We start from the raw sequence: 16,468 nt of genomic DNA on the forward strand, positions 1-16,468 counted from the left end.
AATGGTGCCTGGGAATTCTCATTCTTTGGTCTGCCATGCTCCAACGCAGAGTTTGGAGAGGCGCGAGGGACCCTTATAGGGTGGAAAGGGCTAGGAGGAAGGTTAATGCGCAGATGGCACGTTTCTTAGCGGCCATCGGTGGGGGACCTATAGACCATCCTAGTATTCTTTTTTCTGAGCCCAGTTTGTTTAGAGGGGACGGTGTCCACCTTTCGCCCAGTGGGACCAGTTTGTTTTTACGTGATCTAGAGCAGGGATTGGCTGTTTATCTGCGCTCTTGGTGGGGTGGCTTGGGTTAAGCTAGGCTAACCCGCGCTGTGGCAGGTGCAGTGCGGTTGGCAAATGATTTTAGGCTGCTGAACACCTTCGGGTAAGCGTTTGGCTATGGGTTGAGAAGGGCATCTCCCTAGAGACTGCACGGCTCAGGGAGATCTGCCCTTGTTAACCTACCCTGGCAGGCTAAGCCCTTAGGAATCGCTGTACGGCTACCTTGGGGTGATGCTAGCCAGGGGCCTGGCACTAGGCTGGCTAGGATAGGCAGCCTCGGATTTGGGAACATTTGGGGTTGCCTGGAGCCAAGGTGTATCACCCTATACCATAGGTTAGGCATGCCCTGGGTGTGCATGCCTATAGTTACGCACTGCCAAGATGGAAGCCATCCTTGCTCTTCATGTTCTTGTTAAAGTTAAATAAATTGTGGCCAAATTTTATACCAAAACCTTGTGTCTCGTGTCTTCTTGGGTGTCGGGCAACAGTCATTACCTCCATCTTATTTGGATTCAACTTCAGTTTGTTATCCCTCATCCAGCCCATTACTGCCTCCAGGCAGTCATTTAGGGAAAATATGCCATTTCCTGATGAGGTCGGCATGGAAAAGTAGTTCTGGGTGTCATCAGCATATTGATAACAGCCAGCACCAAAACTCCTGATGATCTCTCCCAGTGGTTTCATGTAGATGTTAAAGAGCATTGGCGACAGTATGGAGCCTTGTGGAACTCCATACTTCAGTTCTCACTTAGCGGAACAACAGTCTCCAAGCGACACCATCTGGAATCTGCCAGAGAGGCAGGAGCAGAACCAATGTAAAACAGTGCCACCCAATCCCAACTCCCTCAGGCAGTCCAGAAGGATACTATGGTAAATGTTATCGAAAGCCACAAAGAGATTCAAAAGGATCAGCAGAGTCACACTCCCTCTGTCGATAGCCACTTAGAGATCATCCATCAGGCCGACCAAGGCAGTCTCAACCCCATAGCCCACATGAACGCCAGTTTGAAATGGGTCTAGATATTCTGCATTATCCAAAACTGCCTGGAGCTGAGAGGCCACCACCGGCTCAACCATCTTGCCCAACCATGGAAGATTAGAAACAGGTCTCTAATTAGCTAACTCTGAGTCGGTTTTTTCCCAAAAGTGGTCTAATAATAGCCTCCTTAAGACAAGGAGGCATCCTGCCCTCCCTCAGAGAAGCTTTTGTAATATTAACCAGACCCTCTCTGATAATATGATTATCAGATGTGATAAGCCATGCTGGGTAAGGGTCAAGAGAACAGGTTGTAGGACGCACAGTCCAAAGCAGTTTGTCCACTTCCTCAGGAGTCACAAACTGAAAATGATCCAATCTAACCCCATGAGAGGAGTTGCTAGACTCTGCAGTAACTGTGGAATCCAGCTCAGCCCAAATCTGAGAGATTTTATCGGCAATGTCATTAAACGTGTCACAGCGAGTGACTGATGGTTCCAAATATAAATTCAAGGGGGGTGAGGTACATACTAACCCCCTCACAACTCTAGATAACTCAGCTGGACAATTAGGAATCTAAGCTAAAATGCCTCATGGAAGTTGATTTACTTAGAAACATACACTATTGCTCTTTAAAGTTAGAAACACCATACCATAGTTAATCTGCTTAGTAACATATCTTCATTGTTTTAACAACACAATTCTCTTCCTGTATTCCACCTTCCTCAAATAAATTCTTCTTTTATTTTTGTAAATTATAACCTTATCTCAGCCCAGTCACTTCCCAAGTCCAAATGTTTGCACAAATTAAAACTGGTAGAGCTGACCCCCTTTAAGAGCTAATTCCCCCACAAAGCCTGAACACTGGAGTCTGACCAAACACTCCAGGGCAGTTCCATTAACAGTTATCAGGAGAAAATTATGCCAGAAAAATGCCTCCTTTGGACTATAAAGGAGACACTTTGGGAGAACTAAAGGGGAGAACCCTCCACCTGGAACCAGGACTTGCATGCACCATGCTTCTCATTCCTGAGTAAGCAAAACTAATTCTTGGAATCTGGCCAACTCCCAAGTTACTTAGACTGCATTTGCACGTAACATGAAACCAGAGTTTGCCAAACCCACATTTAATTTTTTTAACCGTTATTTGCATCACAGACGTTCATCAAACTGCAGCCCAGCAACCTCTAGTTTCAGGGTAGAGGAGCCCCTCCCTCTTCCTTGTCCACCAAGACCACATCCCAGCAAGCTCCATAGAGCTCAAATTGCCAGACTGTGGGCAAGGCATCAGAATGTCTGCAGGGCTCAGGTATTGGCCATGATCTTCAAAAGGTCATGCCAAGCGCGATCATGGCTTTTTGGAATGGATTGACCGGCTGACCTCAATAGGGAAAGGGCATTTAAATCTCTTTAAATGGCATGCAAGCCCTTCATCTTTCAGCAGTTGCACCACAGCCCATGTAAGAGATGTGCACCAAGACAGTCTGGCACAAGCACAATTGCTGGCAACAGGGGGATGCTGAGGGGCACAATTTTTCTGTTACTCCAAGAAGGCATCATGATGACTTCCTAAGAGGGCATACGTATATGACAGAGAGCAAAGGATCCTGGGATCTGGTCCCCTGTGACCAAGGATGCTCTCATGATGGCCAACCCTGGCAAAGCTGTCCAGGGACACCAAATCACATTCCTGACCTGTGTTGGCTTGCTGCCCAGGGATTAGCCCTCTCATGAGATGGCCAATCCTCTGGAGATGACCAGAGTCTCCTAGACCTTCATAAGGTAGGCCAACCAAATAAAGGGGGCCCTGCTTGTGTGGGGACCCATACTCTCTGGTTAATAATAGAATTTACACAGTAGCCCCCTCCTCTCCAGGCAACCCGTTCATGCAACCAAAGGAGCATTTGCCTCTCCATGTGTCTGGGTGGTGCCAGGCAGGCAGACTAGGGAAACACCAGGACTGGGGATAGATCTTCACTCTCTTTTGCATTTCCCAGGTTCAGACCCACATTGCAGCACATGCACATTGGCTGCTGCAGGAAATCGCAGGAGAGCGGACCCCTATTATCAGCAATCCCAGAAGAGTAGGGTCACTGTGCTTGGCAAAAATATACAAGGATATGTTCCCATGGCTGGCCAGACTGGCAGAAGGCCTGCTTGGGCTGCTTCTTCACGGCAGTTGCCAAGACAGGGACAGGTGTTACTGGGATACCCGTTCCAGTGGCTTGCTTGGGTGGAGCAACCAGGCTGGGCACCATCTGCTCAGTGCGGTTCCCTATGAAGAAGTCATTACAAACCAAAAATCCACAACACATAAAAATTCCTAAAAATTCACCCTTTGCCTGATGCTTTTGGGGGTTGTGTGGTAGTTGGCATCCAAGGGGCCCTACCAACCAAACCATTTTGGTATCCCTAGGTGCTACCCATGGGAAATTATGGGCTGCTAAAAATCCCCATTATTCCCTATGGACGAACCTTTTAGAACTGGTTTGAGCTCATTCAAGCTTGAACAGGACCACGAGCTGATTTGACAGAACCAGTACTTGAAATGGGGGACCCAGTTTGAGCACAGTTCTAACTCAAACTGATCTGCAAAATCTGGTTTTGTTCACATCTCTATTTGAGGCAAATAGCAGTCACAGGGGGTCCAATCGAGACTGGCAAGGGTAAACGCTTTCCCCACAGTAGTCACTGGCCTGCTTCATATGTAACGCCAACCCAGAGTTAAATGTGGCAGAGGTTTGTTTGTTTGTTTGTTTGTTTGTTTAACACATTTGTATACCAAAATGTAAGTTCTCTGGGTGATTTACAAGACAATAAAAAGAACCAATAAAAAGATTAACACATTTCAACAAATAAAATTGAAAATGATAATACTATTAAAACACAGTTAAAACACAATTATAACACAATTTAAACAGTATCTAATTAATCTAATTAAGTTGGAACTCCAGTACATCTGAATGCATGAAACGACAGTTTTGTGGCAAAAGAGACCTCTGGTTTGCCTCACCAAATTCACAACTGAACCTTTGGTTTGCACAAAGGTTTGCTGCTGAGACCGCTGCTTTGGCCACCGAAGCTCCCCTTCTAACTCTGAACACCGCCATAACCAGTTTTGCACCAGTTTGCAAATCGCAATCATAAAGAAGCTCTAAGCTCTATGCTGCTCTATGCCAGGGAGGTGGCTGATCTATGCCGGCAGCGCTTCTCACTGGCAGCTTCTCGGAGTAGCAGCCCCGCCCCTCCTGTCACGTATACAGCTATGGAGTTGCCCAGCAACAGGAACGTAGCGACTCCCCATTGCAGCCTTGCCATCCACTAACAGGCTTGTCTGAATTTATTATCTGTCTGTCTGTCTGTCTGTTTGATTTCTATACCACCCTTCCAAAAATGGCTCAGGGTGGTTTACACAGAGAAATAACAAATAAATAAGTTGGATCCCTGTCCCCAAAGAGCTCACAGTCTAAAATGAAATACAAGATAAACACCAGCAACAGTCACTGGAAGTACTGTGCTGGGGTTGAATAGGGCCAGTTACTCTCCCCCTGCTCAATAAAGAGAATCACCACATTAAAAGATGCCTCACAAAGTTAAAAGGGGCATGTGCCGATGGGGGGAGGTGTCCCATGGCTGCAGCTGCAATTAGGGATCCTGGAGCAGCTAAGTTCAAGTTTTTTAACAGAAAGGTTGAGGGTGGGAAGCCTAGCCCCTTCCCCTTGGGGATTATCAGTCCTAGTCTTACTCATGAGAAGAACCATATGTGAGGAGAGGGGTGTACTCTGAGACACTCTTGATGAAGTCTGCATCCCTTCCCATCTGTGAGTACTAATGTAAAATTTTCTTGATGGTATTTGAGCACTTGCCACCCATTATCCCATGGACCGCTCTCTCACAAGAGTACCAAACCACCAGATGCTCAAGACTGAGTGAGAATACTCTATTGAGGAAAGCTGCAAGGACGGATTTCTCCACAAGTGCTGTACCGGTCCTGTAGACTGCTGCCAAGTAGCTGTCAGCAGCCCACCTGTGGCTGCTGTGGACGTGTGCACCCTTGCCCGTACCCCTGAAGGGCAACCTCACTCTCCTGCAGCAGCAGGAAACTCTCCTCTCCCGTAAATTCCCACACTGGCAGATCTGCATATGATGCAATAGCAGACTGGACCTGTTTAAAGGTCCATCACAGAACCTGGTCTCCCCGTCCAGGGACCAGCCTCTTCCCCTTTGGGGGTTTGTGCTCCCTAGACTTACTCATGAGCAATGCCAGTCGCCAGGGTCAGTAGTGCTCAAGTCTTAGCGAAGTGCACTACTGTTTTGAAAACAGGGCCACCTGACAGGGGAGGCGCACTGCTCAGTCATGAGAGTGAAAGGCCCTGGGGACACCCCCTTACAACTCATAAGAAAACCATCAGTGGGAGGGGGGAGAGATGTCGAGGAAATTCAGTCTTGAAGCCTTATGGCAAAACATCATCTTCTCCCACAAATCACTGCCTCATGGGACCAACAGGCTACCTGGGGCTCTGTATCGAGCCAGGTTGCTGTATGGAGGAAAGCCGTGGGGAGGCGTGCCCTGGGGAATGCTTTCCTTGGTGACTGCTAACTGCCACTGACAAGGCATATCATCTGTGAGGCCCTCCACCCATATGGTCATGTGCATCCTTGCCAGTGCCCCAAACTGGCGACCCCACTCTCCCAGGGTAGCTTGAAAATGAGGGCTCCCCTCTCATGCAATTCCCCACACCACAAGGTCTTCATGTGCTGCAACACTGGACCTGGCACTGGAATTCTGAATGGGTTTAAAGGTCCGTCCCAGTGTCTCTCCACTCTGTGCACACAGTTCCTGGATTTTCTGATTGTGTGTCCACTTCCCCATCCATTTTCAGGTTTGGGCAGCCACATGCCATGTTTTCCAGAGAGGGCTGCAGTTGGCAGGGCTATGAGCAGTGAACGTGCTGCTCTGCACACGCCTCTTTATGCTCACTTGCTCGGATGCAAGTGAGCATCCCATTCAAGGATGGCTTGAATGGGGCTTGCCCTGCCCCCTTTCCCCTCATGGCCAATCAAACCCCAGCTATGGTGCAATGAGCTTTCCCCCTTCTTCTGGCAGTGTGAGAAGGTTCCCTCAATTCTCAGGCGGACTTCCATGTGCTGTGCTTGCTGCTGCCATGATCATGCGTGAGCAGGGTTTGCAGGACCAAACGGAGGCTATGGGCATGCAAACAGGTTGGGGCTAGGAATCACCCAAGCCCCAACCACCCCACTCTGATCAAGTGAAGAGGTTCATAGAGTCTATTCTCATGATCTCCCAAAAGTGGGCTAAGGGAGCCTAGCCTGCTTTGAGGGTGATCGTGTTCTCCAACAGGAGCCATGCAGCTCCCAGCAGCTAGCCTCCATAAATACCCCTCCCCTTAGACAAGGTTAAGGGAGTGAGCGCTCCATTAACCTCATCTTTTTCATAAGGTGTTGCCCTGGCACATGGCCTCCCAGGTTCAGGAGGTCTCTCCAGGATGCCCCACACGATTGCACACAGCCTCCAATCCCTGCACCCCCCGCGAGCTCTATGATGGAGCCAGCAGTCATGTGGGCAGCCAATCCAGCCGCCCAGGGCTGCCTCTTGATCGTCTGCGAGGAGAGAGGGCTAAGCCCACTCTCCCTGCAAACCCCCTTACAGCTCCTCACACAAATCCAGTGAAGATCCTCATAGTCTGGCCCAGCTCATCCTGAATATCCACTGTATTTGGCAGATCTTGAGGCTCTTCTCACGAAGAGTTGACAGGAATTTTTGCTGTCTACCTTCTCATAAGATTATTTTGGCATCCAGTGCCACCCACATTGGCAGCAATTTGGTTCTTTCTGTGTCTTGGACATGTAATTCCAAATGTCTAGACCAGCATAAGAGCAAACCCATTTCTGTTGCCTCCTTTGGTATTGCTACAATAAGTATCTCAGGAAACAGGGAAGGACAGAATGCAAAACTGCTATTGCATATTGAGAATGAACATTAGATACTGTGAACATTAGATACTGACAGCAAGGATAAGAAATTAATAATAGGGCAAATCCGGTATTGGAGTATGGGTTGTCATGAACTGGGAGGGTCTGCCCTGAAGAGTCAGGCTCTCTTGGGGGATAATTGGATCTTGGACAAGCCATGCTGCTTTCACTAAGGTAGTCTGGCTAAAGCATCTGATCTAGGGGTAAAATAACATTTCCTGTTGGACAGACAAACTGAGGTCAGATTTAAGACTGCGGGCAGGTTCACACATAGAGGCTCTCCACATGAGCAGTGTGGAGAGCCGAGGAGGGTTTGGCAGGACGACCGGGCTTGGACCACTCTCCCTGCAGAAGATCATGCTGCTAGCCCTGGACAGCCGGATCAGCCGCCCACACTACTGACTCTGTCATGGAGCCAGTTGAGGCAGATGGGATCGGGGGCCGCCAGGAAGTCCCAGAATGCCCCGTGCAAGTACGGGGCATTCTGGGGAGACCCCTGTGGCAGGAGGCTTGTTGGAGCCTCCTTGTCGGGGGTCTTCTCATGAGTCACCATGAGTCTTCTCGTGAGTCGCGTGGAGCCATGCCATGGCAATTCACAATCAGGGAAATGGGGTTAGCGGAGCGCTCACTCCCCTAACTTCATTTAATGGTGGAAATTTAGAAAGGTTTGTTGCTGGGAGCCACACGGTTCCCGTTGCAGAACACGACCACTGGAAAGTGGGCTGGGCTCCCTTAACCTGCTTTCCAGGGGTTGTGATGATAGCCTCATAGTGTGTGGAATGTATGTGCAATCCAGGTTACCCAGCTGTCCACAGTCATATTATTGGAACGCGCTCCCTGCTGAAATAAGAACCTCCCCATCTCGGACAATTGTTTAAAAAACTTTAAAGACATATCTGTTCACCCAGGCTTTTAATTAAATACTGTTTTAATAGTTTTAACATTGTTTTAAAATACTGTTTTGAAATCTTAAATTGTTGTAATGCTTTAACTTTTTGCTGTCATTTATTTTAACCAACGTTTTAATTTTTGTTGTTATTTATTTGTTTTAACTAATCTTCTAACTTTTCTGGGTTTTGTTGTAAACTGCCCAGAGGCGTGAGTTTGGGGCAGTATGAAAATATGTTAAAGAAAATAAACAAACAAATAAATAAATAAAATAAACATCTGAACCCACACCAAGGCAGAAACCACATGTTCCCTCCAGGTGGGTAACCTAGATGTGTAACCAAGAATTCAAGTTGGCTCCTCAGCCCTAGAAAAGCTCCACCTTAAGATCATGCTACATCTGAATCCACACTGTTCATGAACTCCTAGTTTGTTTTTTTGGAGGGGAGGCCTTTTTGCAGCAGAGGATGTGTATGTGAGGAGAGGGGGCTCATTAAGAGTACCTGGAGACCAGAGGTGTAACTAGGGAAAATGGCGCCTAGGGCAAGCACTGAAATTGTGCCCCTGTCCAAACAGGAATGATGGGACTTGTAGTCAACAATATCTGGAAATCCCTGTTAAAAGGAACACTGTACCATATAAACATGGTTGTTGATCAAAACCTGAAAAAATGAGCCATCTGTGTAAAAGACTTAGAACAACAGTCACAAGTTATTCGAGGATTCCAAGAGTCATTTTTTCTGTCTCATTCTTTAAAAAACATGACTTTGTCCTAGAGGATCACCTGCCCAAATAGCCACTAGAAAAATAGGGGAAGTAGAAGGTGGTGGGGTGTGTGTGTGTGTGTCTGTCTGTCTGTCTGTCTGTCTATAAACCAGTGAATGATTCCTGCCAGCCTTTGTCTTATGATGACTGTTGGCTCATGATGGGGTATATGTGCATTCACCACACCAGTGCTTACTTTGACACCAAGAGGGAGGAGGATACATTAGTTTGCCACACTAGACAGAGGAATTTGCAACAGGAGCAGACAGCCAAGTTCTGCCAGGGCCAAAACCAGCCCCTGCCAGACTAAGAAATCATTGTAATTTGCCCCTTCCTGTCACAAGCAGTGTGCTGTTCTTTTATTATTGACTCTAACTCTCAGATATCCCAGTCATGGATGGAAAATTCAGGGTCAATTTACAAGAGACACATTTTCTACATGGAAGTTTCTTCTGTGCAGGTGCTGTGCAGAAACCCATGTGATCAATACATATATAACTATTCTGCCAGGGGCATAGCAATGTTGGAATGGGTCCAGAGACAGGATTTCAAAATGGGCCCCCAGCCACTCAAAGTCCAGGGCCTCCACCCACCCCAGGCCCCCAAGGATTTAAGTCTGATATTTCAAAATAAGTATGCTGCCTAGAAATACATTTCACTGTACACACATACACACTTCACAGTATATAGTGATATACATTGAGTAATATATATTTGTGCTACTTTTAATGCCTAGAACACACTAGCAACGCTAATTATAAAAATGGCCCCCTCGCTGAGGATTAGCAAAGGAGACTTTCAAGCATGCAGGGTGAGCCTATGTTTGTTTTCTCAGAATAATGAACAAATTCAGTAAAGTTTGATTCCAGGAGGTTTTTCACACCAGGCTTTTAAAGCCCTTTAACACACATCTCCTCTGGAATTGAGGTGCTGCATTCATATGTTGGCCAGATTTACCCTGAAGTCCCTGCAAATTATTGGGCAGCAGTAATAAAATAAAATAAAATAAAAGCACAACACATGCTTCACAGTTCTCACTCAGACCTTCTGGGTTGCAAAACAACTTGAACATAAGTGCATTTATGAATGAAAGAATGAAAATAAATAAAATATACTTGTTCCAGAAGTTTTTGTAATTTTCTGCCCTGAAACAAGCCACTTATAGGCCTTTTTAGATAGTTTTTGTTTTTAAAGCCAGCACATTTTTCAGTCTGTTTTAAATTAGATATTCAGAGACTTCTCAGTCTCGCCCCACCACCCATATCAAAGCCCTATGGCAAGCAGATTCCTATGGGGTGGGGGAACCACAAAAAGGAATTCACAGACTACCTAGCAATAGCTGTTCTGGATGGTCTGGGCAGAGGGTCTGCTGCTGCTGCAATGCTGCTGCTGCAGAGAACTCTGCCTGCTTCCTCCTTCCTGACTTGCTTGGGGCCTGCTGTGTTCAGGCTTCAGAGAGGTCTACTCGGAGGCCTCTCCGGAAGCCCCGTCCACCCGCCGATCAGCTGAGAGGCGGGGAGAGAAGAGCTCTGCTGTTTGCAGGCCTTGCCGATCCTAGGCTTCGCTGATCAGCCGGAGCTGGAGGCAAGTGGCTGAGGGGCCCTGGAGCCGGGTAGGTGGGCAATGGGGTTGGGGTGGCAGGGACTGGTGTGGCGCCCCCACATCAGTGGCGCCTAGGGCACGTGCCCTGCCTGCCCCCCTATCGTTACGCCCCTGCTGGAGACTGATACTTAAGGTCCAAAATGTTTCTTAGGGAAATTATGTGCTAAGACAGAAAGCCTGTGTCCTGCATCTAGCTACCTCATGGTGCTGGAGGGAGAGAGGAAGAAGAAGGAAGGAGGTAGCCTGAGAATATTAGTCTACCTGTCATGAGAGCTCAGAGAAAGGCAGCCATTATAGGCTAAGACTACTTTATTGTGTAACAGGAAGAGATGGGTTCAACAAAAAGTACAGGCAGGAAGAATGAAGGGACTCTGCCTCCAGTTTATTTATTATTTCTCTGTGTAAACTGCCCTGAGCCATTTTTGGAAGGGTGGTATAGAAATCAAATAAATTATTATTTCTTGTGTACACAGTCAGACAGGTGTTATTGACTGGTTTGTTTTATCCAGACATCGAGTCCTTCCCAAGGACCTGGGATGGCTGAATTTTATTGTCAGTTGTTATAGATATCGTTGCAGAATATAGGCTGTTCCCAGTAAAGTGGTTTTTGTTGTTTTTGTTGTTGTTGTTGTTGTTATTTCTTGTTTAAACAGCCAGACAGGTGTTACTGACTGGTTTGTTTTATCCAGACATCGAGTCATTAGTAGTAGTAGTAGTAGTAGTAGTAGTAGTACTTAAACTAACATGTTTTTATACCGCCGAAAACTTACATCTCTGGGCGGTTTACAAAACAAAAAACAAAAACCACTAAAGTTAAAACATTAGTTAAATAATGACCATAGATAATTTAAAACATTGGTTAAAATAAATGACAGCAAAAAACAAACAAACAAAAAACCACATTACAATTTAAAACCTTAAAACAATATTTTAAAACAGTGTTAAAACTATTAAAATTGCATTTAATTAAAAGCCTGAGTGAACATTAGAGTCTTTAAAGAATTTCTTTTTACCTGTCAGAGATGGGGAGGCTCTTATTCAAGCAGGGAGCATGTTCCACGGCTTCGGGGCGGCAGCAGAGGAGGCCCATCCCCAACTAGCAACCAGAGAAACTGGTGGCAACTGCAGACAGACCTCTCCTGATGATCTCAATGAGTGGTGGGTTTCATAATGAAGAAGTCGTTCTCTTAAATACCCAGGGCCCAAGCTGTTTAGGGCTTTATAGGTTATAACCGCTAACCAGCACCTTGTATTTTGCCCAGAAACTAAGATCACTACTAGCAAATACTAGTGCCACCTACTGGCAGGATATATTACAACAACATTTCCACACACTACCTGTCAGGTGGACCCAGAGCAAAGCAAAAGAATGGATCAAGAGGGATTCCTTTACTCATTACCTCTAGTCCTCAAGCCCCTACTGGTCAGTAGCAAAAACCAAGGGCAGAGAGCCAATGCCCGAGAAGTCACATTTCTAACATGTTCTAGGCAAGCCTGGCTGGCTGGCTGCTGTGCTGAGGTGAGGATTCAGGCCTGGGAAGGAGGGTGATGGCAGTTTCCTGGATTCCATCTGCCTAGAGCTGCCTGCTCAGTGCTATATAAGGTGCAGCAAGTGGCGGCGGGCCCACCACTTGCGGGGTCGCCACCAAAGGGGTGACACCAAAGGGGGTTGACCCTTTGGGGCAGCCACTTCAGGGGACAGTGAGGGCAAGGGCCAGGTCTCCTGGCCCAGATATTTGTATGGGGGGGGGCATTATCGACCATAGTATCCTTCTGGAGCATCTGAGGGGGCTGGGAGCTAGAGGCACTGCTTTGCATTGGTTCTACTCCTACTTCTTGGGCAGGTTCCAGATGGTATCCCTTGGAGACTGCTGTTCTTCAAAATCTGAACTTTTGAATGGTGTGACTCAGGGCTCCGTATTATCTCCAAAGTTGTTTAATATCTACATGAAACTGCTGGGAGAGATCATCAGGAGATTTGGTGCAGCGTGTTGTCAGTATGCTGATGACACCCAAATCTATTTCACCATGTCAGCATCATTGGGAGAGGGCATGACCTCCCTAAATACCTGCCTAGAGGTAGTAATGGGCTGGATGAGGGATAACAAACAGAGACTGGATCCAGATAAGACGGAGGTACTCATTGTGTGGGATCGAAACTCAAGAGACTATCTTGATCTGCCTCTTTTGGATGGGGTCATACATCCCCAGAAGGAAGAGGTATGCAGTCTAGGGGTGCTTCTGGATCCAAGCCTCTCCCTGGTGTCCCAGGATGAAGTGGTGGCCAGAGGTGCCTTCGATCAGCTTCAGCTGATACACCAGCTGCGTTCATTTCTTGAGAAAAATGACCTCAAAACAGTGGTACATCTGCTGGTATCCTCCAGACTAGATTACGGCAATGCACTCTATGTGGGGCTGCCCTTGTATGTAGTCCAGAAACTACAGTTGGTCCAGAATGCGGCAGCCAGATTGGTCTCTGAGTCATCTCAGAGAGACCATATAACTGCTGTACTGAAGGAGCTACACTGGCTGCCGATACGTTTCCGGGCAAAATACAAGGTTTGGGTTATAACCTATAAAGCCCTAAAGAGCTTGGGCCCTGGGTATTTAAGAGAACGTCTTCTTCGTCATGGACCCCACCTCCCACTGAGATCATCTGGAGAGGTCCGTCTGCTTTTGCTACCAGCTCATCTGGTGGCCACTCAGGGACGGGCCTTCTCTGCTGCTGCCCCGAGGCTTTGGAATGCTCTCCCTAGTGAAATAAGAGCCACCCCATCTCTGACAGCTTTTTTAAAGTCTTTAAAGACGCATCTGTTCACCAGGCTTTTAATTAATATTGTTTTAATGGTTTTAATGCTGTTTTAAAATGTTGTTTAAAAAAACTTTAAATTGTTCTGATATTTTAAACTTTTTCTTTTTGTTTTAACTAAAGTTTTACTTTCTCTTTTTATTTTGTTGTAAACTGCCAGAGACGTAAGTTTTGGGCGGTATAATAATGTGTTAAATAAATAAATAAATAAATAAAATAGACAAGATGAACCAATTACAAGGCAGAAACCAGCAATAATGCACCAATTAGATCTAGCTATGCTTATGCCTGGAAAGGCAGAGCAAGCTGTGGTCAACAGGTATCTAACTCTACTCAGGCAGGGCAGAGTATTGTTTCCAAGAAAAGGGCCCCCTGTAACAGCAGAGTGTGTAAACTTGTGACCTTTAGGGCTTATGTAGGTTACACAACTCGATTAAAGGCAACAGTGAAATTTTCCTTGATCACATGAAACTGCAGTTAAATGGGGCAGAGGTTTGAATTCCTGAAAGCGAACTGAGGTTTGCCTCACCAAACTCCACTTTGAACCAGTTTTTCGTGTGTTTCACTGCCATAACCTGAGGTTTTTCGGCGACAGTGTTCCGTTTGAATGTGGATGCAGCCATAACTGTGGTATCAGTCACTTTGTCCCCAGACCCCAGCCCAAGAAGACATGGAGACATTTTATGGGTGAAAGGGCCACAACTTTATTAAAAATTAACAGGCATGGCGGACTGAACCAAGGTGATTAATCACCCACAAAGAACAGTGCGGGCCCCTAGGCGTGAGCTTGGACTCTAGCGTCCTACCCATCGCCTCACACGGGCGACACACCCTGGCTCAGGATGCAGGCAGGTACATCTCACCTAATTCCTTCAAAGCCAACCACCCCCTTTAGCAGAGGGGATCTGGATACTTCAAGGACTTCACCCACCCCGGACAGCACAGCCCAAAGGTTGACGAAATCCTGAAGCAGGTTTCATGGCAATCCATTCTCCCCGTGCCACACAGGCCACAAAGGAGCGATTAACCAATCAACCTTTAAATATCCAAGGGTGCTCTCCGATATTCTATTCCTCAACTTACCCCTCAGCCCACACTGTTACTGCCACACAGGGAGGTTAGCCCTTGCTTGACCTCCCTGACCCATAAACCATGCAAAAATTCAGCAAGCCCCCACTGGATGTTATGCAATTCCAGGCACCGCCAGTTGACCCAGAGTATGCGGACCCCAGGCATCCATTCGCGCAAAACCGCCAAGACAGAGGAGGCTTGCTGAACCAGAGAAAGGCCAGACCGCCTGCCTGTCGCTTTCGGCCAAATGAAGGATAAGAACATAGGGCGTGGGGAAGCTAACTAAAGGGTTATGAATAGCAGGGAGCAGCTGACTCCCAGCATGCCCCTCACGCCCGACCAGTACACTGATGCCCTCCTTCCAATCCCACCGAGTGCCCCACTGGGAGGTGCTGGTCCGCATGAAGGCCCAAGACCACGAATGGCCACACACCAGGACCCGGACCGGAGCCGCTGCTCCACCAGCACCTGCTGAGAAATACAACATGTCAATGGCAGTGGACGACGCCCGCTGTCAGCGCACCCAGCGCCTGACCGCCACGGACTTCCCACGACCTATCCTCCGGACAACCTCTTCAGGTAGACCCATGCGGGTAGCCCTGGTAGCCGCCCAACCCATGCGGGCGGCCTCGGTAGCTGCTCCAATCCAAAAGGAGTGTAAGGAAGCCCCTCCGTAAGAGTGTAATGAAACCCCCTCCAGCGGGACCCGTGCGGCCTCCAGAGCCTTCTGCAGCTTTTCCTGTGCTGAGTCACAATCCTTCCTTTCCTCCTAGAGAGCAGAAGGAAACATCCCTCTCTCTCCTTACCTATCCAGTATGCAGTACTTAAGAGTAGAGATGGGTCTTTCTTATCTGAGTGCATTTAACCAAGAAATATTTAGTGTTTAGTCATACAAGGGTCTCCATGTGTTGTCAGTAAATAGCTGCCATATCCAAACCAACCTCTGCTACCTACTCTGTAACTGGACTGTGTGCTCAGTCCCCAGTGCTCTGCTGTTATACCTATTGCCCGACACCCAAGAAGACACGAGACACAAGGTATTGGTGAAACTTGGGCCACAATTTTATTTAAAATCAAAACATAACTTAAAGAGCAGGGATGGCCTCTCAAAGCAGTCCGGTACTATAGGCATGCACCACCTGGGCATGCCTGACCTATGGTATAGGACGAAAACACCTTGGCTCCAGGCAACCCCAGATGCTCTCAATCCGGGGCTGCCTTTCCTAGCCGACCTAATGCCGGGCCCCTGGCCAACCTCACCCCAAGGTAGCCTTTCAGCAATTCCTTGGAGTTTAGCCTGCCAGAGTAAGTCGACCAGGGGCAGACATCCCTGAGCCGTGCAGTCTCTAGGGAGTTGCCCTTCTCGACCCATAGCCAAACGCTTACCTGAAGGTGCTCACCAACCTGAAAGTATTTTCCAACCGCACTGCACCTGCCAAATTGTGACCAATAAAAATGCCTATCTACGGGCTAGTATAGTCAAGAGCAGGCGAAAAAAGGCGCACACTACAGGCCAATCAAGTGAGTGTCCAAAAAATTCCTGCTCGGCCCCCAAAAGGCGACCAGTCTAAACCCAGACTGTACATAGGGAAGGGAGGGCGGGTGCTTGCTGAGAGCGAACTGAGCTCTCAGAGCCCAGAGCAGGACGCCGAGATGAAGCTCCGCCCCCTGCACGGGCCCTCCGGCCAATTAGAAGCCGGGAAGCCTCGTGCCTCTTCAATGGGGGCCAGGCAAAAGCGCTGCACCGCTATTCAAGCGGCTGGCAGCGTGACTGCCCGACACCCAAGAAGACACGAGACACAAGGTATTGGTGAAACTTGGGCCACAATTTTATTTAAAATCGAAACATAACTTAAAGAGCAGGGATGGCCTCTCAAAGCAGTCCGGTACTATAGGCATGTGCCACCTGGGCATGCCTGACCTATGGTATAGGGCGAAAACACCTTGGCTCCAGGCAACCCCAGATGCTCTCAATCCGGGGCTGCCTTTCCTAGCCGACCTAATGCCGGGCCCCTGGCCAACCTCACCCCAAGGTAGCCTTTCAGCAATTCCTTGGAGTTTAGCCTGCAAGAGTAAGTCGACCAGGGGCAGACATC

This window comes from Hemicordylus capensis, chromosome 3, assembly GCF_027244095.1.
Source record: "Hemicordylus capensis ecotype Gifberg chromosome 3, rHemCap1.1.pri, whole genome shotgun sequence".
Taxonomy (NCBI): domain Eukaryota; kingdom Metazoa; phylum Chordata; class Lepidosauria; order Squamata; family Cordylidae; genus Hemicordylus; species Hemicordylus capensis.